This window comes from Tiliqua scincoides, chromosome 8, assembly GCF_035046505.1.
Source record: "Tiliqua scincoides isolate rTilSci1 chromosome 8, rTilSci1.hap2, whole genome shotgun sequence".
Classification (NCBI taxonomy): domain Eukaryota; kingdom Metazoa; phylum Chordata; class Lepidosauria; order Squamata; family Scincidae; genus Tiliqua; species Tiliqua scincoides.
The window spans coordinates 47,916,991-47,939,390 of NC_089828.1; the positions used below are offsets into that span (position 1 = coordinate 47,916,991).

General features: G+C 47.8%; 1 protein-coding gene across 2 annotated transcripts in view; it reads left to right on the plus strand.

Annotated features, from left to right (window-relative positions):
* The first annotated feature begins 16,078 nt into the window (after positions 1-16,078).
* The window catches only part of MYO1C (myosin IC), a 61,629-nt gene continuing 55,307 nt past the window's right edge, over positions 16,079-22,400 (plus strand). The window contains exon 1 of one of the 2 annotated variants that reach the window (XM_066635122.1): positions 16,079-16,221. The gene's annotated coding sequence lies outside the window, so the exon portion shown is untranslated. Of the gene's footprint in view, positions 16,222-18,605; positions 18,627-22,400 lie in introns of those variants that run through there. The other variant, XM_066635123.1, reaches the window with a different exon arrangement.

Below are 22,400 nucleotides of genomic sequence, written 5' to 3' on the forward strand. Positions count from 1 at the left end.
GATATTTGTGATATTTCAGTTGTTTCTAATACAGATATTGCCTTATTTTGGTTTATTTTATAAGGAACCAACACAGCTAATACAATTTTTGTATGTAAAATCAATCAATCTTTTCCTCCATTCAGCCAAATAACAGTTGAGCTGCCTAATGGATTTAAGCTCGACTGTTTCCCCACTACTAGAAGACTGTCCCTGGCTTCAGGGTTGTTTTTTTAAATCCATAAAGCCCCCAATAGCAAGGGCATGGAAAAGACCACCTTCTCCAGTAGGCGTCTGCATGTTCATTGGCCTAATTGAAACCTTGTTCCCAGTACTTCCACATTCAGAGGCACAGACGGCCCAGTGGAATACTAAATGCCACCACCCCCTTACCTGGCAGTGCACTTCCCACCACTGCTCTTTCTCCTCGGATTCCAAAAGGAAGAGGGAAACAGAGTGGAAGAGGAAGAGAGAAGGCGAAGAGAGTTTTGAGCTAGAGCAGCTCTTCCTTGCCATCCCTCTTCTTTCTTTTTGAATCCAAGGAACAGGAGCAGTGGTAGAGGAGGGCAGGGAAAAAGAGGCAGGCACCCCCCCCCCCCCCAGCAATCTCTTCTGGGTTTTCTTCAGGAGGTTAGATGAGTTGTCGTGGGACAGACCTTCTCTGTGCTAGTGCCTCCTTGTGAAATATCCTCCCTAGAAATACTCCCGTTTGATGCAACTCTTCTCTTTTAGGCAACATTTTAAAATGGTTTGGTCCTCCTGAGCCTCTTTTGGGGGGAGGGTCTTTTTCTGAGCAATGCTATGAATTACTGTATTTTAGTACTTCTGCCGGTCTTCACTGTGTCAATTTTATTGTGATGTTTATACTGACCTTTCAATTATGTCTTTTGAGATTCCAAGCTATATCAGGCAGACCTGGAGGTGGAAAGGTGGGAGACAAATTAGTTTCAATAAATATTAGATCTGCCAGCCTTTAAGCACCAGAGAAGTGTTATGTTTTGCCTGGTGCATTGGTTCTCACACATTTAGCACCAGTTCCCACTTTTTAGAATGAGAATCTGTCAGGACCCACCAGAAGTGACATTATTAACAGTATTGACATCATTAAGCAGGAAAAATTTTTAACTATCCTAGGCTGCAATCTTACCCACAGTTACCCAGGAGTAAGTCCCACTTACTATCATTGTTAAAAGAATATACAGAGTGGCTTGTTAAAAGTAAAGGTCTGTAATATTTCTCCAAATGCAGTCACATACCATGATAGCATCAAGTCTAATATATTAAAAATAAAACATTGAAATGAATGGGGACCCACCTGAAATTGGCTCACGACCCACCTAGTGGGTCCTGACCCACAGTTTGAGAAACACTGGCCTAATGGATCAGTCTCCTAGCCTTTGCAGTTGTGTTGGAGCCCCCAGGGGGCAGTGCAGAGCGCACCTACCCTACTAAACCTGTTCCAGCTGTTCATAAGGAGTGGCCTCCCCTGGGAGGCTGTCAGGATTCCCAATGACTTGCAAAGCAGAATTTGTCCACATAGGCATTCTTTAGGGCCTGGAATCTGGAGGTGGGAATGGAAAACTAGTCTCTGCTAGAATGGGAGGAGCTGGTGGCTGCTTCTGCTACTGTGACAACTCTCATCTCCCATTGCAGAGCACCTCTCTCCAATATTGTACTTTTTCTAACTTAAAGGGAAAGAGCTGATTTGCTAAAAGTTCCAGGTTTGCACCTATAGCTTCTAGTGGAGAGAGAAGTGAAAAGAGATCCCTGGGCCTACAAAAAGGGGATGAGAATTGATAGCTTATTTCCAAAAGCCACAACGGAAGTGCCAGAGAAAACCTGCTGACATCTCTGGAATGAGTGTGAGCTCTACATTTGGCACACAAGCAGTATTTGCAGGCTTTTAATTAAAACTTTGTAGCATCTGGCTATTCCAAGCCTTTGTGCTGCAGAACTGGGGGGGGGGGGAGAACTTGGCAGCGTGGTAGAGAAGGGATCCCTTCTCAGAAAAGATCCAGTTCATGGGCCTGAGCAGAAATGTTTACTGTGAAGCTATGAGCCTCCAGGGGAAGAGGTGAAATTAGGGGAGAGGCTCTTGGTTAGCTTCAGGTTATGTGTGTAGTGGGGGAGGAAATACAGTAAATGGGAAAGAATGTATCAGAGTGCCTGAAATATGGAACAGTCACTGCTGTTGCTACACAAGAATACAATTCTCCAACCCGGTTGGGGAGAACTGCAATTATCAAAGTCCATGATGTTCACGGTCCTGGCAGAGATTGTTTTGTTACAGAAATGTTGGGAGTGAAACTGACAAAGGGGGCCTGCCAGGGTTGCCTGTGAAGTTGAGCATTTTTGAAACTGGAGGAGAAAGGTTCTCCTGTGGCAGGGCAAGCGCTTGGAATGCCCACGGTAGCTGCTGTGAAAGAAATGAGGCCGGGTCCGTGATGCTGAAGCCAATTCCTGACTCGCGGTTCCTTATCTATCACAGAGACAAAGAGCTGCCCAAGCAGCCTCGGCAAGGGACTCTGATTTCAGGCTGTTTCACCCCAAAAACAAGCCTTATGTTACAGCATGCCTGCCTTCCTCAGTGGAGGCCTGCCCCAGAGGGGAGAGGTACAGTGATTCACAGCACGATTCATACTCTGGCTTTGGCTGGCACAGCACGTTCACAGCACCTGGGAAATAGGCTGCACCGGTGGGGAGGCCTGCGCCACCCCGCTGACGCGGCATTCAAAGCTCCCAGCCTCCGGCACAGACAGGTAAGGCGCCAAGTGGTGCAGGGGCATGGGGAGAGTGGCAGGGAGGGAGCGATTCTGGGCAGGTGGGGGGCGGAACAGGACAGACTGGGCTTGGGAGGGGGCAGGATCAGCAGAGCAGGTCACCAGGTATTATGCTGGGCCTCCCAGATTTGCATTAGCTATAAAGCTGGTGTGGATCCAAAAAGCCCCATAAGGCAAGCTGGGGTGTTACTCGCAGTAAGAGGAAAAATATCCCCTTATCCGAGGAGACGTCCAGCCACCTCCTAACCTGTGCTGGATACAGTGTAGGCCATGCAGCCTGGCTGCACCAGTGCAGGTTTTGTGCCTGCCTGGCACAAAGTGATATTTTTAAGCAAAATGTGTTGACACTCAATGCCTGCAGGCATCACACATGAGTAAGGTACTGGGGGGTTTAAAACCCCCAAGTGAGATGTCTGTTCTGTTCCCCTTTTCCTTTCTGAATCCAGGGAGCAGAAGAAGGGAGGGGTGGAATTGGGTGGGCAGAGGTGGGTATACTTAACACATCAAGCTGCCTGACTCAGTTTCCTCAAGGATGGGATGGTTCTGCCTTGGCTGCAAACTGGCACAACACTTGTTGAGAAGTGTTGTTGAAGTCTCAACAACAACACTTGTTGAGAAGGAAATGAGAGAGCAAAAAAGACAGCTTTTTTGTTTTTGTTTTTTCCCAAAATCAAGTGATGGGAAAAGTTCTTAAACTGGGAAAAGCAAAGAAACTAGTTTAGAAGAGCTTTTGGTACCCAGGACTATCAAGCATACAGGACCTTGTTAAAGTAAGGGCACAATCCTAACCCCTTATGTCAGTGCTTTCCAGCACTGGCATAGTAGTACCAATGGGACATGTGCTGCATCCTGCAGCAGGATGCAGTTGCTGCATCCTGGAAAGGGGTTAGGATTGCACTCTTTGTGACTAATTACATTAGCAGGACTGGAAATAAATGTGGAAAGTACTCTGGAGAGTCCAAAGGGGTCCGATGCAATGGTGTTGCCTACAGTTTGAAAGCTTTGATGGTATCGTGGGAGTCCAAATGGGATAGGTGCCACATTTAGAAATTAGTTCCTGCCCTTCATTTGGGTGTTTACTCCTGTCCAGTCAAAGAGGACTGCTTCAAAGTTTTGTTTGGAGTTTCTTTAAAAAATACAGAAGCTGCCAGCCCCTAGGGGTTTAGCTGACCTTTCCTGCATGCTAAGATGACTTGGATGGTTTTGCTGGTGAGTCTGTAGTTCTATAATTTAAGTATTTGCACTCTGGATGGTGCAAATTAGCTCCTGGACCCGGCCTTGAGCTTGGATGTCCAGGTGATAGCAACAGCATGGGTGGACCTGTCTGTGACTGTTCATGGTCTGGTGCCATCTAGGTTGGACTGCTGTAACTCACTGCTCAACAGACTGGAAATTATATTTGGTGTAGAATGCATCTGTCACAATGCTGATGGGAGCCACGGGTTGTGACTACGTCACACCCCTTTTCATTCATCGATACTGGCTGCCTCAACATTTTCAAGCATCATTCAAAGTGCCGTGATGATCTGAACGCTTTGGGAGCTGGATACCTGCTCTAGCCCCATGAGTCTGCCCAGCCCTTGAGGTCATTATGGATAGTCCTGTCATGGGCACCATTACCTTGAGATCTATGGTAGGTGGTGACTCATAGAGTTGGATGGGTCCTACAAGAGTCCCTGCCAATATAGAATGTCCACAACTTACATCCCTGACAGATGGTTATCTAGCCTCCACTTCAAGATTTCCTATGACGGAGAGTCTATTACCTTCCAAGGTGTGCTGTTCTACTGCTAAACAGTTTGTACCTGTTCCATTCTATGTTCCATGACAGCCCCTCAGATATTTATATCCCCTTTTGTGTGTGTGTGTGTGTGTGTGTGCGTGTGTGCTTTTTATTCATTTTGGTGTTTTCTGTGGTTGTGCCTGGTTTCTGGAACATGCTCTTGATAGAGATCAGAACTGTCCTCTTTGCTGACCTCTTGAAGGGCAAAATGTTCTACCAAGAAAACAGTCTTGTTCCACAAAGCAAGCTCAGACTGTTCCAAGGTGATGCCTGAACTGGCGTCCAAATTCCCCCCTTCTGTGGACATAGAAAGCCACATGCTGTCATCTTTGCCTACTGTGTCTTCATTTTGTGCACTGTGTCCTAAGTGGAGGTGGAGAATCTTGGTGAGCAATTGGGGGGGGGGTGTTGCAGAACCATCTTTACCCTTGGAATTTAGGGAAGGCTATGACATGATCAGAACAAGGCAGGTGAATCTCTGCCGCTCTTAAAGTGAACTTTCAAGTTTCTTCCTACAAGGCACAATTATTTGTTTTTCCTAGCTCAGCAGGCAAGGCCCTTAACTGGCTTCCCTGTCAGAAGTTTCCAACTCTCTTTGGGATAAATAATTGAGGATCTCTGAATTTACATAGCCCAACTCCCTGTAAACAGGAAATGTTTCCAAGATATTCTGCCTGTTTTTTGGACCCTAAAAATATCCTCTGATAAGGCTCATTGTTTCTTGTGCGATGGCTTCCTGCGGCCTAAATTATGTTTTCCTTGAGAGGGGGAAAAAAAGAGGCAAGAGTTGGAGAGTTCCAGAACATTGTTCTCTGCCCTTGTCTGCACACACTTGTCCTGGAATGTGGAGCGAGTGAGGCAAGTTCCTCGCAGAACACAAAGGTCACAGAAAGCTTTGGGGACTCATCATGAAGAGATTATGGAATGTGCGGTGCTCCTGAGATGGCCTGCGAAATCCTGTCCCCTGTGATGGTGCAACAGCAGCCACCTCCAGATGCCTGGCTGGTGGCAATGTGCCCCTAGATTGTTTTGATTTACATAAAAGTGTAGGTGTATTCCACCTTTCCTCTAACAAAGCAGCCAGTCGGCTTCCTTAAAATAACCAAAGAAACAGCGAGAAGCGTTAAAGCAACAAAATGAAGCACTTGTGAGAAAAACAGAGAGGATAAACTGCTGAACTGGGACATAACAGGATCAGCGTGACCCAGCTGAACCAAATGCCATCAGCAGAATGGGAGTGCTGTTAGACTAGGGGCTGAGCAAATCTCCTAGGGCAAGGAGTTTCACAGGTTGGACATCACAACTTTTTGCACATTGCTGTCAATTGAACCTCTAATGGGGGGGTGATGCATGTAAGTGGGTGTGGCTTGATGATCTCAGGCAGCTTCACATGGGACTGTGCACCCCCAATCTAAAGGGGGGGGGAGATGCACCATTGTAACTGGGATAGTCCACCAGCTAAGGATGTTCGTTGAAGCCACATGTGAGTTATTGCCCAATCCTGTTTGGGAGATGTGCTGGGGGGAGCACATGCCCTGCCAGTGCACACTGGCACAAAAGTGCAGTAAAGTGCTTTGCCACAGCACTACTGGCAGCAAAGACCTCTTGTGCATACTGGAAGAGGACAACCGCTGGAACAGGTAAGTCTGGTGCAGGGGGAGGGGAGGTGGAACAGGGCAGATGGGGCAGACTGAGCCCAGGAGAGGACACGATTGGTGGCACTAGTTCACACGGTATCCCATCCCCCTTCACAGGCCTGATCTGCCAACATGGATCAATTTGCTGGCACAGGTCTAAGTTGACCCATTGCAGCTGTTGGGGCTTACCCAGGGGCAAGGAGACAAATGTCCCTTAATCCTTAGGAAACCTCTAGCAGCTGAAATTCCCCAGTGGGATGCAGCATAACTCGCGCCAGTGCTGCTACATTGCCCTGCTGGAATTTAGTTAGTTAGGATTGGGGCCTGCCCATCAGTGAAAATGGCTGCAATCCTCAGGGTCAAGCTCATCCATGAGACTGAGTGGCAAGTTGGCCAACCCTGTAGCTTCAACCTCATTCCCCCTGGTTTAAAAAAAAGAAGTGGGAAAGGAAGTGTGGGGGAAATGGAAGAGGAAGTGTGGAGAAAAGATCTCTCTACACTTCCTCTTCCTTTTCATACCCAAGGAGTGGGAGGAGCAGTTGCAGTGATGTTAGCTGACATGCCACAAAGGAAGGGGGGTGATTTAGTGTGCCATCTCAGTAGTTTTTTTATTTCGGTCTCTTGATTCAATATTCCAATTAATCCTCGCCTATGGTTACCAACTCTGACTGAAGCTATTCCTGGTGTTTATCCTTTTCCCCCAGCACGACATGATGTCATTAAGGCAAGGAGGCCCTGTTAAAATATCCAGGACTGCTTACATTTGTCACCTGGAGTCTCAAGTTGGCTCCTGGAGAGTCCTGGTTGGCTGGCAACTCTACCTCGACCTTGAACATTTAGCCCGTGTGATTCTCGCCCTTGTATTAGGGCTTGTGTTTGTGCCTTGATGTATCCCAAACTAAGTGCTAAAGATACTAGTAAAGGCTACAACTGAGCAAGAGCAGCTTTTGTGTGCTTTTAGTTTGCTGTACCTTATTCCCCCCCCCCCCCGGTGAGTTTATTGGAGCTGAAGGGAAAGGAATCCACACACACACCTCAATATTTAAAATTTCAGCAAACAAATGACTAAAAAAAGTGCAATGTGTTCCCAAGCAAAAATAAACTAGCTTTATTTTTGGAAAGCCTATCTCTTGGGAAAATATTTTGATAGCTGGAGCACATTCTCCGCTCCTGAGCATCCTCTGGGGCTACTCTTCACCTTTCATCTTCTCCCCGCCCATCCCAGTCCCCAACTGGTTTTTATTCCCTCCTACGAGGTGTTTTGACCTGGGCCTCTCTGCACAACTACGAAATCTCATCTGGGGGGGAAAACAAGATCAAAGTCTGCTCAATGGGACTGGAGAAATTATGAAGCAATTTGATATTTTGAGTAAAAAATTGGCTTTGGAATGGGAATGCAGGAATAACCTGGCCAGAGAGAACACTACTAGACCTTTTGAGAGATGCCTTCTCCTGTAGAACAACATGCTTGTTAAGATCTGTGGTGGAGGCCATCTTGTATGTCCCTCCTATAGTGTGTGCCCATTTCATTGTGGTTAAGAATAGGGGCCCCATCAGGAGGGGAGCCTACTTGTGCTGGAGTCCATCAGGTCACCACCACACCTGGGCTGAAACCCTGAAACTGTGCGGTGACAGATACATAACAGAACCTAGAGTCTCCATGAGCCTCTGACATTCAGGATTGTTCCCACAGGCCCTCCTCAACGTTCCTTATCCTGATTGACCAGGAAAAATGGAGGAGGAAGTGTCCACATGAAACTCATGTGGGAAGTTTGGCTTTCCGGCCCCCCCTTCTGCCAGTTGGGTTGCTCCCAGTAGTCCGCTGTGCACTGTAATCAAGAAGTTGTGGGAAGGCATGAGAGAGAAGGAGGCTTCATAGAGCTTCCCTTCATGGAAGGGGACATACAAGAGGGAGATAGAAGTTTCAAGAGGATCCCATGTACGCAGGTGCTTAAAGGGCATGGGTGCCAGCAGGACCGGCCTATCCATGAGGCCAACTGAAGTGGTCACCTCAGCCAGCAGATTTGTGGAGAGTGCTCATCTCTGTCAGCCAACTTGCCCCCACTGCTCTCTTCCCTCTCTCTGGTTTAAGAACATAAGAACAACCCCACTGGATCAGGCCATAGGCCCATCTAGTCCAGCTTCCTGTATCTCACAGTGGCCCACCAAATGCCTCAGGGAGCACACAAGACAACAAGAGACCTGCATCCTGGTGCCCTCCCGTGCATGTGACATAGCCCATTTCTAAAATCAGGAGGTTGCATGTACGCATCGTGGCTTGTAACCCGTAATGGATTTTTGCTCCAGAAACGTGTCCAATCCCCTTTTAAAGGTGTCCAGGCCAGATGCAATCACCACATCCTGCGGCAAGGAGTTCTACAGACCAACCACTTGCTGAGTAAAGAAATATTTTCTGTCCTAACTCTCCCAACACTCAATTTTAGTGGATGTCCCCTGGTTCTGGTGTTATGTGAGAGTGTAAAGAGCATCTCTCTATCCACTTTATCTTTCCCATGCATAATTTTGTATGTCTCAATCACATCCCCCCTCAGGCATCTCTTTTCTAGGCTGAAGAGTCCCAAATGCTGTAGCCTTGCCTCATAAGGAAGGTGCCCCAACCCAGCAATCATCTTAGTCGCTCTCTTTTGCACCTTTTCCATTTCCACTATATCCTTTTTGAGATGCGGCAACCAGAATTGGACACACTACTCCAGGTGTGGCCTTACCATAGATTTGTACAACGGCATTATAATATTAGCCGTTTTGTTCTCAATACCTTTTCTAATGATCCCAAGCATAGAATTGGCCTTCTTCACTGCCGCCGCACATTGGGTCGACACTTTCATCGACCTGTCCACCACCACCCCAAGATCTCTCTCCTGATCTGTCACAGACAGCTCAGAACCCATCAGCCTATATCTAAAGTTTTGATTTTTTGCCCCAATGTGCATGACTTTACACTTACTGACATTGAAGCGCATCTGTCATTTTGCTGCCCATTCTGCCAGTTTGGAGAGATCCTTCTGGAGCTCCTCACAATCACTTCTGGTCTTCACCACTTGGAAAAGTTTGGTGTCATCTGCAAACTTAACCACCTCACTGCTCAACCCTGTCTCCAGGTCATTTATGAAGAGGTTGAAGAGCACCGGTCCCAGGACAGATTCTTGGGGCACACCGCTTTTCACCTCTCTCCATTACGAAAATTGCCCATTGACACCCACTCTTTGTTTCCTGGTCTTCAACCAGGTCTCAATCCAGGAGAGGACCTGCCCTTTAATTCCCTGACTGTGCAGTTTTTTCAGTAGCCTTTGGTGAGGGACCATGTTGAACACCTTCTGAAAGTCCAGATATATAATGTCCACGGGTTCTCCTGCATCCACATGCCTGTTGACCTTTTCAAAGAATTCTAAAAGGTTCGTGAGGCAAGACTTACCCTTACAGAAGCCATGCTGATTCTCCCGCAGCAAGGCCTGTTCGTCTATGTGTTTTGAGATCCTATCTTTGATGAGGCATTCCACCATCTTACCTGGTATGGATGTTAGGCTGACTGGCCTATAGTTTCCCGGGTCCCCCCTCTTTCCCTTTTTAAAGATCGGTGTGACATTTGCTATCCTCCAATCCTCTGGCACTGTGGCCGTTTTGAGGGGAAAGTTGCATATTTTAGTCAAGAGATCAGCAACTTCATTCTTCAATTCCTTAATAACTCTTGGAAAAAGAATGGGTTTGGAAAAAGAACGGGGGCAGAGAAGAAAAGGAATGAGGAGTGCTGAGCTAGAGCATTAGAGAATGGGAGGAGCAGAGGTTGGCATAACATTGGGTTAGGAGGCAGCATTTGCTATACTTCTTCAGGTGTCAGGGGCTCTGGGTCTGGCCCTGGTCCTGTGTGCCAGGCCCAAACAAGCCAAGTGCCCAGTGCAACCTGACACCAACCCTACCCAGGAGAGAGCCTTCTCTGCAGTTACACCTGCTGGCCTCTGAAACCTTCTCCCAAGTGTGAGGCATCCGGCCCTGTCCCCTCTGTTAGCCACCATGCAGCAAAGATATACAGTATTTTTTTATTTCTGCAAGCTTGGGACCTGTGGTTGCTGGTGGTTTAACTGTGTGATTCTAGTGCTGTTTTTTTTTTTTTTTTTGCCTGTTGCCTTACATTTTTGTTCAGATTGTTTCAACTGTAACCTGCCTTGGGCACCATTTTTGGGGGTGGAAAGGTGGAGTATCAATGCCTTAAAGAAAACAAACAAGCGAAGTGAAATAATTTGTGCCCTTGGGGAGGCCCAACCAGGTACACAAAGCACTTGGCCAAAGACTCCGAGGTGAAAAAGTCCCTCCCTTCCTGCTTAGCTTCTCAGGACAGACCGGCCAAGTAGCAGCAGCCGCTGCCAATAATGTTCTGTGTGTAGCCAGGTCTTCCGAGTCCCCTGGGTCTCCGAGATGAAACGGTCAAGTTAAAAGGCATAAATTAAAAGGGTTCTTGGAATTGTTCAAACACGCTAAAAACGAAGTGGAAACCAGTGCTTGAATTTCATTGTTGCCGGAGCTTCCACTTGCGAGTTACACAAACACAGAGCTCTGGTTTTTCCAAGGCTGGGCTAAGAGGCTGTTCAGCTGGCTGCCGCTGCTTCTGATTTTGAAAATGCCAGTCCTATCCGGGGGCAGGAGGCTGCACAGGGGCAGCGAAAGCCACAAATTGAGTCCTGGGATGATGGAGCTTCAAATCAAGTTGATTCCCACTGGAGAGATCATCTGCTTGGTGGGTCAGGATGGAGAGGCCAAACCCGTAAGCTTGGATTTTCTTGCCTTGTCCTCTTTCTCATCTTTCTGGGGCAACCTGGCAAAGTAAACTTGGGACAGATGCAGATGAGACTGGCACAGCAGTTGCTGCAGTTTCTGTTCAGGTTTCAGATCTTAAGGCAGTTGAAGGAACAGGTTGAGTGACAAGTTGGGCGCTTGAGCTGTGCATGATGTTGACTCAGCATGATTTGGGAAAGAAATGGGCCAGTGGGAGCATGATGTTCTGGTCAGGGAAACAGAGTTTTTATAAACTTTGCAAAAACAATAGGTTAAAGGGAGGAGACCATATACCCTCCCACACACCTCCAGTGCCACCCAATTGATGTTCTAGATTAGAAAGTTGGAACAATAACACTTAACATCCATACAGTGTTTTCTGAGTGTGCAATGCGTTTCATGTGAGTTATCTTCTTGTGATCCTGACAATCACTCTGTAAAGGAAGTAAATGTGATTATCCTGATATTGCAGCAGAGGCTGAGAGGGAGGGAGTGGTTTGCCTCAGGCCACCCGAGTGAGTTCAAGGCAGAGGTGAGATTGCAGACGGGGAAGTCTCACTTCGCAGCTCAGACTCTTATCCGCAGTGTTGCATCAGCTTGGAGGCAGCACTCTTAATTAGCAGAGTGCCAGGTGGAAGCAAGGAATCCAGGCTCTGTGTAGAGTGATACTGCTAACTGAAGAAAGCTTTTGCTTGTTAGACAAATGTTGTGCATCACTCAACAGATAGCTAGAGAGTTAACTGCCTCTCTGAACTGAAAGCCCTTTGGGGGAACATCCAATGTACAAAGTCCTGCCCCTTTTGCTTCTTTATAGCCTTAAATGTGGGTAGCAGCTGTGTTGCCTTATAGCCTTACAGTGTGGCGTAGCTAGCGGGGGTGCAAAGCACTAAGTTTTGCAGGGAGATTCACCGTGGCATGCATTGCCTCTGTTTTGCTCTTGTGGCCTATAATGGCTTTGAAGGGGAGTGGGAGAGACGCTTGCATGCCATTGTGAGGCTCCCTGTGAAATATAGTGCCTTGCATCCCTTCGAGCTATACCACTCCTTGTACTCTGTTGGCCTCTCTGTGTCTGCTCCAGCTGGCTTTCAGAGTTGGCTGTGCTTGAACGCACCACCATAGATCGTGACTGGCTTGCTTGGGCAAGCCGTCTCTCATTCCTTCCCTTCTCCAGTTGTACAACGGGCACATGTTTCGTAGAATAATTCTGATATGCTTATTTCCTGAACCCTACCCAGTGTATGTGTGACATGAATTGTGGTCGGTGCATTGACTTGGCTTCTTGAGTAATCTGCATTAATTTCCAGATCTGATCTGCGGCATGACTCACTTCTTTGAGTGATTTGCTCTGCATGAATATTGCGTTCTGTTCATGGAATTATGGCCAACTCCCTTGAGTGATCTTCTCCAACATGTGGCTGAAGTTTCTACCACAGATTTTTCCTCGGAACTCATCTTGAACTCAGTGTCCCCTACCTATAAAACAGGCAAATGTTTTTCTATAATACAGTAATTCTAGATGCTTAAATTCTCGAGCAGTGGTTCCCAAACTATGGGTCGGGACACACTGGTGGGTTGGGACCTGTTTTTTGGTGGGTCGCCAAAGGCTGATGGATAGATCAGCTAGCTAATTGCCTCAAGCCCTGAGGCTATTCAAAAATCAGATGCAGAAGCTGCTATTTACCCTGCAAAGAGCTCAGCTCCTGCACTTTGCAAGCATGTGTAAACATAGGGAGATAAATGTCTGATGGTATTTTTTTCCGGTTATTACCTATAAATAAATAACTACTATTTCTTTCTAGATCTCCTTTTTAAAAGTCTGATAAACCCAGGTGGGTCCTGATAGAGTGTCATTTTAAAAAGTGAGTCCCAATGTTGAAAAGTTTGGGAACCACTCTACTAGACATGTTTGGAAATGGTGCTATTTACTCAGAAGTAAGCCCACTGTGTTCAGTAAGACTTAGGCTGTAATCCTATCTCACTCATTGAAAACAAACACTTCTATCGATAAGATATCACATCAATGTGCTTTTATAAATCACAGCAACCATCCATGTTTTTTGGTTACAAAAAGCTGCACACTGCTCACACATTTTTCTCTTAACTATGGCACGCACACAGTGGTGTGTGTGTGTGTGTGTGTGTGTGTGTGAGAGAGAGAGAGAGAGAGAGAGAGAGAGAGAGAGAGAGAGCCTGCTTGCCAGCCTGTCTGTGGTGTTTCCTTCTACTTTCCCTGCAGAGCAAGGTTCTTCCGTGCAAGAAGTGAAAGTTTCAGGCAATAAAGCTCTGGACTGTTCACAAGTTGCACCCTGGAGATGTGTTTGGAGAAAGAACACAAAGGCTGGCCAGCCCGGAAAGAGCTGTAAATAATGGGGTGTGAAAAGCACAGCTGTAGATATAAGCTCTCGTCACCTGGGCAAGACAGGCCGCTTACTGCTGTCTCTATCTGTACCAATCAGGCACTACATTTCAGAGAGAGTGTGTGGTGTATTTTTTGCACACATACAGCACTAGGTTCAAATCCTGGCATCTCCATGTAAAAAAGGCCATAGAGTGAGCTGCTGGCCATAGAACTAAATCACAGAGCTGCTGGCACTACCAATCAGAGGAAACAACGTCTGGTTAGCATGGACCACGTCATCAATTTAGGGCCCAATCCTATCCAAGTTTCCAGTGCGGGTGCAGACACAATGCAACCCCAAGGTCAGGGAACAAATGTTCCCTTACCTTGAGGAAGCCTCTATGACTGCCCCCCCCATCGCAGGATGCAGCACATGCCCTATTGGCATGGCTGCATTGGTGCTGGAAGGTTGGATAGGATTAGGCCCTTAAGAGTCCTTGTTTCGGGATAGGGGTGGCACTGGAGATCAGCGTGAGCACTGGTCAAGACTCCATGACCATCAGAAGATCTGCTTGGCCAGGCTGGCCTTTCAGACTTCAGTGCAGGTAGTGTACATTGCACCCTCAGAGAATGGGCGGGGTAGCTGGGTGGCAGTGCAGGCTATGCCCCAGACACTACCCCTGGGAAGCTGGTGGCACCAGCAGCCTCATTTATGGATGCCAAAATCCTTGGGTGTTTTGCTTTCTTCAAAACTCTTGAATAGAGGAGACATTCCAGCTGTTGCCACCTCCTGCTCCAGAAGCCACTTCAGGTCAGGACAGTACTTGGGTGTAGCCCAGCCACTCAACCCTTCAGTGATTTCCACTTCAGCCCTCCAAGTGGGTCTACCCACAATCCTTCATACCTAGCATAGTTGAAAAGGGGCAGCGTTCTGCCCTTCTCGGCTCTGTTTGCTGAGATAGACCCTGTTCAGCCTGACTTGGGGGATTCAGAGAGATGGTCAGCTCATTCCCTGCTGGTCCACCCATTGGCCTTTGAAGTAGCTGCTTCGAGCAACAGGCTGGCAAAGGATGCCCTGCACCCTGCTTGCCCTCTGCCTCTGCCTGGCTGCCATCTGTGTGCTTCACCCTGCAGGCCTGCCCTGATTGCGCTCTATTTTGGCAGTGTTGTTTAGAACACAAAACCAAACCTATTTATGCTTCCCATTTCTCCTGGAACTATCCAAGTGTACCGAACCTGTGTGAAAGAACAACTTGTAGTATTCATTGCAAGTCTTTGTGAAAGCAAACCAAGAGGCTGTGCCATACTTGAAGTGGGTGAACCCTGTCACCATCTGTGTTGGGTTTTGGCCAGCCTGTGCAGCAAACATTATTTGGAAAGGTGCGTTTTGATTAATATCTCAAAAGGGGTGGGTAGTGTGCCATATACGAGCTGTTGTGCAGATTTACTCTTGAGTAGTCTCATTTATTTCCATGCATCTCATCTGCAATGTGTGAGAATTCCTTTTGTGTGTTTACAAAGCTCTCATATGCTTACAACTGCCCCCCACCCAGAAATATGCAGCTGGAAGTAAAAAATGCCAGATATGTGCGCTCAACTCAGGGCTGCCCCAAGACCTTCTGACACCTGGTTGGCAAACAAAATGTCACTATATCCCTTGGCACTGTACCTTGCTGCACCAAATGCTGCCTCCCTTACCCTTGGGTAAGCATGGATAGCATTGCAGCCTTTGGGCTGTTTGGGGAAACTGATTTTGTCTTATGGGGGGAGGGGTTGTTAAAAAATTTCCTGCTTGATGATGTCACTTTTGACCATGACCAGCATGACCAGACATCCTCTTCTTCCAGGACATGTCCTCTTTCTGGAAAAGAATGTAAATCTCCTTTTCCCTGTGAGCCTTCTTGTAATTAAACATAGTTTTAACTTTAATAATAAGTAATATAGTGTTTAAACTAACCACATGAAATCAGTATATGAGTGTTTTTAGCTTGTATGTTGTCATGTCCTACATTTTTCTTGGATGTCCTACATTTTGGGGTGCCTTATCCTCTTTGGCGGTTATGACATTGGGTCACCCTGGTTGTGACATCACTTCCAGATGACATCACCTTATCACTGGCCACGCCATCACTTCCAGATTACATCATCACCAGGCATGACATCATGTCAAAATGACATCACTTCATCACTGGTCATGACATCACTTCCAGATGACATCATCACCAGCCATGACATCACTGGCCACATCACTTCCAAATGACATCACTTCTGGTGGGTCCCGACAGATTGTCATTCTATACAGTGGGTCCCGGCGCTAAAAAGTTTGATAACCACTGATCCATAGAATGAAATGGAAAGTTCCCCACAGCCTTACTTCCAGTCATGTGTAGGATGGGAACATTATGTGAACTATGTTTGTGGTGGTTGGTTTCCCCTCATAGAGGACAAACCACCCCCACCCCCACAATGGTCTGTTCCTCCCCATAGAATGTTATTTGCTCCTTGGGAGGCGACCATGGGGTGGTGCTGTTGGGAAGCTCCGTTGTCCCTCAGGACAACTTCACCCTCCACCCCCCCAAAATGGACTGTTCCTCCCCTGTAGAGCTTTATTTGTTGCTTGGGCCGCTACCACGGGGCGTGGAGGGGAAACTCCGCGGTCCCTGATCACAAGGGGGGGCGGGGGCGCGAGCCGTGCCAGGCGGCGTGCGAGGGAGCGAGTGTCCCCGCGACCACAGCCGGCCGCGCATGCGCACTCGCCCCTGCCCTGCCTCGCTCCGCCCGCGCCGTGACTGGAGCCTGAGCCAGCGCTCGGGCTGATTGAGGGCGACTCTCGCCGACGGCGCGGGGCGAGCGGAGGAGGGCTAAGGAGGAGCGGCACGAAGAGGTCGACGGGCGCCATCCCTCCCCCCTCTGAAGGTAGGGAGCCCTGGCCCGCCTCAGGCCTCGGCGCGCGCTCCCCCACGGGCCGGCCGAGCGTTCCTCTGAGCATGGGCAGAGCGCTCTGCTCGGAGTGGGCGGGCGCGCGTGGGTGGGAGGGGCTGAAGCGGCGCCTTCGCTTTCCCGCCCAGGGGAGGCGAGGCAGGAGCTGCGCGCCGGCTAGGGCTGGCCCGGCTGCTTGAGAGAGGTGGCTGTATACGTGGCTGGTCTCAGTCCCCTCAAAGAGGACGGCTTTTTTTTCTCGCCTCGTGGAAGCTGTTTCCTTGGCTAGCTTTCTGCCTGCAGAGAAGCGCTTTCCTTGAGGCACTAGCTTTCTACCTGCAGGGAAGTGCTTCCCTTGAGGTGCTAGTTTTCTATCTGCAGGGCAGAATCCAGCCAGCCAGTTTTCTGTGACTGTTTTGAACTTGTGGTCTGGAATCAATGCAGAGCCTCCCTCTGAAGCAGGGTAATGTGGGGGTGGCCGACCAGGGAAGTGCGGTGGCAGGTGAGGCAGAGCCTCCTCCCTGGAGTCCTTTGAAAAGTGCCGCTGCCATGTGAAGTGCCAAGTACCCACAACCCACATGCAGAGCACTTGGGCATCTCGAACAGTGGCAGCGCTTTTTGATACAGCCACATCCCTGTGGCTGATGTGCCCCCTGTAAGGCGTTCAGACAGCCTAGTTGAGGAGGAGACGCTGCCTCTCTGGAAGCCCAGAGAAAGTCTGGGTAACGAGGCTGTCTAATAAGTGGGTTTGGGAATTCTCTTCACCCAGAGGCAGAAAGTACTCTCTAGCTGTGGTGCTCTTGTGTCCCTGAACTGGACTAGGGCTGCTATCCTACACACCAGAATGAGTTCCATTGAACTCAGTGGGTCTGACTTCTGAGTATACTTGCATAGCATTGTGCTGTAGAATTGGTCACTGGGCTCTGAAAGTTTTTGCTGAAATGAATGTGGTAGTCTTGGTAACTCATTTTTGCACAGCCCACAGGTGTACGCATTTGGTCCTTGTTGCGTATTTGCTACATTGGGCAGAAATGATTTAAGGTGCTACAATACTGTGTTTACCACAACTGGATTAACCCCTCTGGCTTCTCCCTGCAGGTCTGTTTGGAATTGTGTTGGATGTGTCCCTTAAGCCATTTCTGCCCAACGTTGCATATACGCAACAGGGATCCAATGTGTATACCTGTGGGCTGGGCAAAAATAGGTTAAAATGACTAAATGCTTGACATCATCATAGTGTTTTCTGAGTACACAAAGCCTTTCATCTGTATTGTCTTGATACAACCCATTATCATACAAAATGGTATTGCAGATGGGCAGCTGGGGCTGAGAGAGAGTGACTTGCTTAAAAAGTTATCTAATAAGTTCATGGCAGAGGCTAGATTCAAACTGGGGGTGACTGCAGATTTGAGCTCTTAGCCACTACTGTGCCTGCTTCCCAAAACTTAGAGGGGAAAATTGAAGAGAATCCCAACAGCTTTGTGGCATGAAGGAGACTGTTCTGCAGTGTGTCTATTGTGGATTCAGACTGCTGGAGTTGTCTTCATAGGTTTGGAAATTAAGTTAGAGAGAAGCAATGTGGCCCTTCAGCTCCCTGCCCTGCACCCTCTCCAGTATCTGGTGCCTGAGCATTGACTGTTGGGCTGTGGGAGACACTGAACAAAAGTGCAGGCCTTGTGGTAGGAGGTAAGCAGGGTAGAAGCCAGAGGGAGTGCCAAGGTGTGACGGTGTGGGGCAGAGACACTGTGCAGGCCTTGTTAGAGCAAAGTGGAAAAAAACAGTGTATCATTCGCACAGCTCTGGCCTTACCTCATTTACCAAGGTGAAGGTAAGGGGTGTGTGTGTGTGTGTGTGTGTGTGTGTGTGTGTGTGTGTGTGTTTCAGGCTAGCCAGTTTTTTTTTTCTGCAGAAGTCAAATTCCCTTGGGAGAATTGCACAGGAAGAAGTGATGAAGGGAACTGGGAGGTCCCATAAGGGACCTGTGTGTGTTTGCAAGCCCTGTCTGTGTCTTGCAATTTGTGTCATTCCACCACAGTTGTTGGCAGACCGAGTCCATGAAGTGTGTTTGGCCTTGATTAAAAGTTAACGGGGCCCAGCAAATCCACTGTTGGACAAGGGCAAACTGGATGTCTGCTTTGCGGGGGGGGGGGGGCTGCGAGAGGGGTGGGCAGGAATGTGCTCTTACGCCGCCTGCCATTTGGCTGTCTTCATTTGGGTGCTTAAGTTCATGTTTCAGTGGGGAAATCCCTGCAGTCGTGGGAGGAATTGCACAAGCAAGGTGTCTCCCATGGGCCTCCCGACGGGGCTCTGACTTCGCCTAAAGCCTGAGCTGCAAACTTGGACTGGAAAAGTTGAGAAGCCCTGAAATCGGTCATGGAGAATGTGTCTGTTCTTGTTTAAAGGTGGGCTTTTCTAGTGGCAGCTGGCAATAGCTGTGAAACAACTTTTCAGGCCAAACCTTTGGGTTCGTGTTTCCTGTTATTTATGGGGAAGGATGAACCTTAGTCATGCTTAGCAGAAGTGGGAAGCAGATGGCAAGAAGGAAATAGAAAAGATGATCTCAGATAAAAGTCTGAGTCCCCAGATGATGACCAGTGTGGGAGGTGGCAGGTGGGTCCTTTCCACAATGGTTGCAGAAATGTGTATGTGTTTTTGGGAAGATTTTTTTCTGGCCTGTTTTAGTTTGGAAAAGTGTAGAGTCAAGAGCTGTCATAGCATAGGAGTGCACAGGCAGAGCTTTCCCAGTTGAAATCTCACCTCTGCCATTAACTCGCTAGATGCCGCTCCCTCTCAGCCACAACATGGAGATAATGATGCTCCCTTCCCTTACAGCTTTGTTGTAAGGATAACATCAAGATTTTATTTATTTGACAATATTTCTGTCTTGCATTCCTCCTCCAACATCAGAGTGCCCAGGATGGCTTACAACATTTTAAAAACTCAATAAAAACAACAATAATAAAAGTGATCAGAAAGTTTTATACATGTTAAGAAATGCTGTAACTAAAAGTGGCTGAAATCAAGAGAGTCGCTAACCTCCGTTTTTCTCCCCGCAAATCACGTCAGTCTTTCTTTCTCATCCCCCCCCCCCGCACACCCAGTCATCAAGTTGCAATTTAAGGGTGAGGTGGACAGGAGGGGTGATGTCTTGTTTTTTTCAGATTGAAGCCTTTGAGCTCATTGCCATTTGCCTTCCTAGTTTCTTTCGTTTATGAATCAGCCTGGAAGACATGAGGTGCATCTTGGATGTCCATCTTGAGCTCATGTCTCAGTAAAATGCAGCAGTGAGAATGTTAATGGGAGGGGGGTGAGATACCACAATTGTGTCAAGACATTGTTATTTTTGTCTGCTTCAGTTGTTCAGCTTGCTTTCAGACGCAATTCAAGATGCTGGTTATGACCTTTAAGGTTGGGACTATGATCCCTGAAAGACCCTTCCCCCCCACCCTGTGTTTTAATCTACTTGCGTCCTGAAATCTTCTGGATGTGGCCCTTTTGCACATCTCTCAATGGTTGGAGTTCAGTTGGGGGGGGGTGCATCAGAAAACATTCTCAGTGGTGGCCCCTCTCCCTATGGAACTGCCTTCCACCTGTGATGTCACTGTTCTCCTCCCTCTTTTCCTTTAGGTAGCAGCTGTGTTTAAGAAAGTTTTTAAGAAGGAGGCAGGTTGTAATTCAGAAAGACAGACAGACAGACCAGTAGTTCTCAACTGGTAGTACATGTACCACGAGAGGTACACTGGGTGGTGTTGGGTGGTATGTGTAGCAACCACTGCCCGGCAGTGAGATTGCGACAGGAGCTTCCAATGGCGATATGAAGCTAGTGCTGGCAGGTAGAGCTCTAGCATGCCATTTTCAAGCGCAAGAGAAAACTCTCCAGCCTACCCTGAGCCTCTTACTGACCATGGAAGTTCCTGTTGTGGTCTCCGAACCCTGAACTGGGGATGTCATTGCCAATTACTTCCAGTGGTACCTGTGAGGACAACATGATGGCAAGTGGTATGTCCTGGGAACAGCATTGAAAAAAAAACTACTATAGACCAACCTGGGCCCTACAGTTGAGAAGCAGCCTTCAAAGCTCAACCAGTTTCCACATTCCTTCCAGATCTTTGGGGAGCTCTACCCTGGCAGCCCATGGAACACTCTGAGTTTGGCAGGAGCAAGCTATTTTCCAAGCAGGGAAAAGGGTTACAGTGGCTAGACTTGTTGCCACCGAAATTATGCCTTCATGCACATTCCAAGGCTTTATTCCCCGCCAGCTTTGTGTAATGAAATAAGAGTGGGTTTACCATAATTAAAATGGCTTAATCATCACTTCGTTTATTGGCTTTGGTTGCTTAAACAGACAGCTTTGACTGCTTAGTAGCCAAGCTCTGCAGCACTGGAACTGGCAAGTCTTATTTGAGGCTCACAGGTAAATGTGAGCATACTGCTTCTCAGATTGCTCCCTCCCTCCCACTGCCTTTTGCTGTGTCCTCCTTGCTGAAAGGGGAAGCCACTCCCAGTCCTGCCCTGTGGCTTTTCCAAGCCCAGGAGGGAGTGGATTCTTGGCTTGCGGCTAAACAGCTTTGTTGCCTTCTGTAACCTGGGCTGTGTGCTTTATGGTTCTGCCACCTGCTGCCTCCCTGGTTGTTTCTGGCTTATTGGTTGCGTGTGCTTTATCCAGCGGCAGCATACCTGTGGGACTTGGCCAGCACTTCTAGCTCCTGGTTCTTTTCTGGCAGCCCTGAGAAGCAAATAGTTCTTTTCTTCCCTCACCTGCAAATTGGGAAAGAGAGTAATGGACAGGTTTGGAGACTGACACTGTCTTGGTCTGAGGGTCGATTCATTTTTCCATTCCTTCCTCCACCTGTCACCCAGTCTTGTACAAAGAAGAATTGCTGGAAGTCGAGTGAGAAGTTGGAAAGGTCTGGAAGTCTGTACAAGAGCGAGGATGACCTTTTAATCCACTGTAATTTCTTCCAAAAGAAAGGAAGCGGCTCTGTTCCAAGGCTGGATTTGAATGGAGCTTTGCAGGTCTCAGTGTCTCTTCACTCCCCATTCCTGTTTAGCAGATTAAACATAATGATTAATGTTTAATTAATTAAACAGTTACATCCCAATTGGCCTGATGCTCGTCTCAAGAGAGCAAAAAAATGGCCTGAGGGCAAGGGCAGGCTGCTGTCTGTTCACCAGGCTTAAGGAGGGCTTCTCCTTTGAACTTGACTCAAAAACGGACTAACCTGCTTCCTTATTTGTTGCTCTCTCAGGGAGTTTGAGGCCGCCTGTGGATGAGGGAAGAGTTCGTTATCCTGTGTTATCCCCTTGACAACCCTGTAAGGTAGGCTAGGCTAATTGAAAGGGACTGGCCCAGTGAGCTGAGTGGGAATTTGAACTCGGGACACTCTGTCTCTCTGACAGTCTTTCCACTGTATCTCATGGCTCAATAATCTGGACCAGGAAATGCAAGACAGATTAGAAGATGATTGACTCTCTCTTCCCTCTCCCCCTTATGTCCTGAGCTGCACCATATTTATGTGGGTGGATCCAGAAATATAAAATTTCTGGGAACTCTGAAGCCATGGGGAAAGCACCGGCTTTTCCTTCTCCTTTCCCCACCCCTCAGAACATTTTTGGGAAATTGAAATGTATGAAATGTGATGCTCATGACTTAGAAGTTAGCACATAAATGGTACAATATGGTATATTTGGGAAGGAAAAAGGGCATTCATTAGTGTTTATTCAGACAATTATTACAAACATGTCCTGTGTTAGAGGTGAAGCTACAGCACCTGAAAGTACCTAGATGTATCCCTTTTTGCTGATTGCCAAATACAAAAATATAACTGTTGAAAAATAGAAAACACCAACATAAGAACAGCTGCACTGGATCAGGCCATAGGCCCATCTAGTCCAGCTTCCTGTATCTCACAGCGGCCCACCAAATGCCCCAGGGAGCACACCTGATAACAAGAGACCTGCATCCTGGTGCCCTCCCTTGCATCTGGCATTCTGACATAGCCCATTTCTAAAATCAGGAGGTTGCGCATACACATCATGGCTTGTACCCCGTAATGGATTTTTCCTCCAGAAACTTGTCCAATCCCCTTTTAAAGGCATCCAGGCCAGATGCAGTCACCACATCCTGTGGCAAGGAGTTGTGGAAAACATTGTGGAAAACAAAAAAAAAAAAAGAG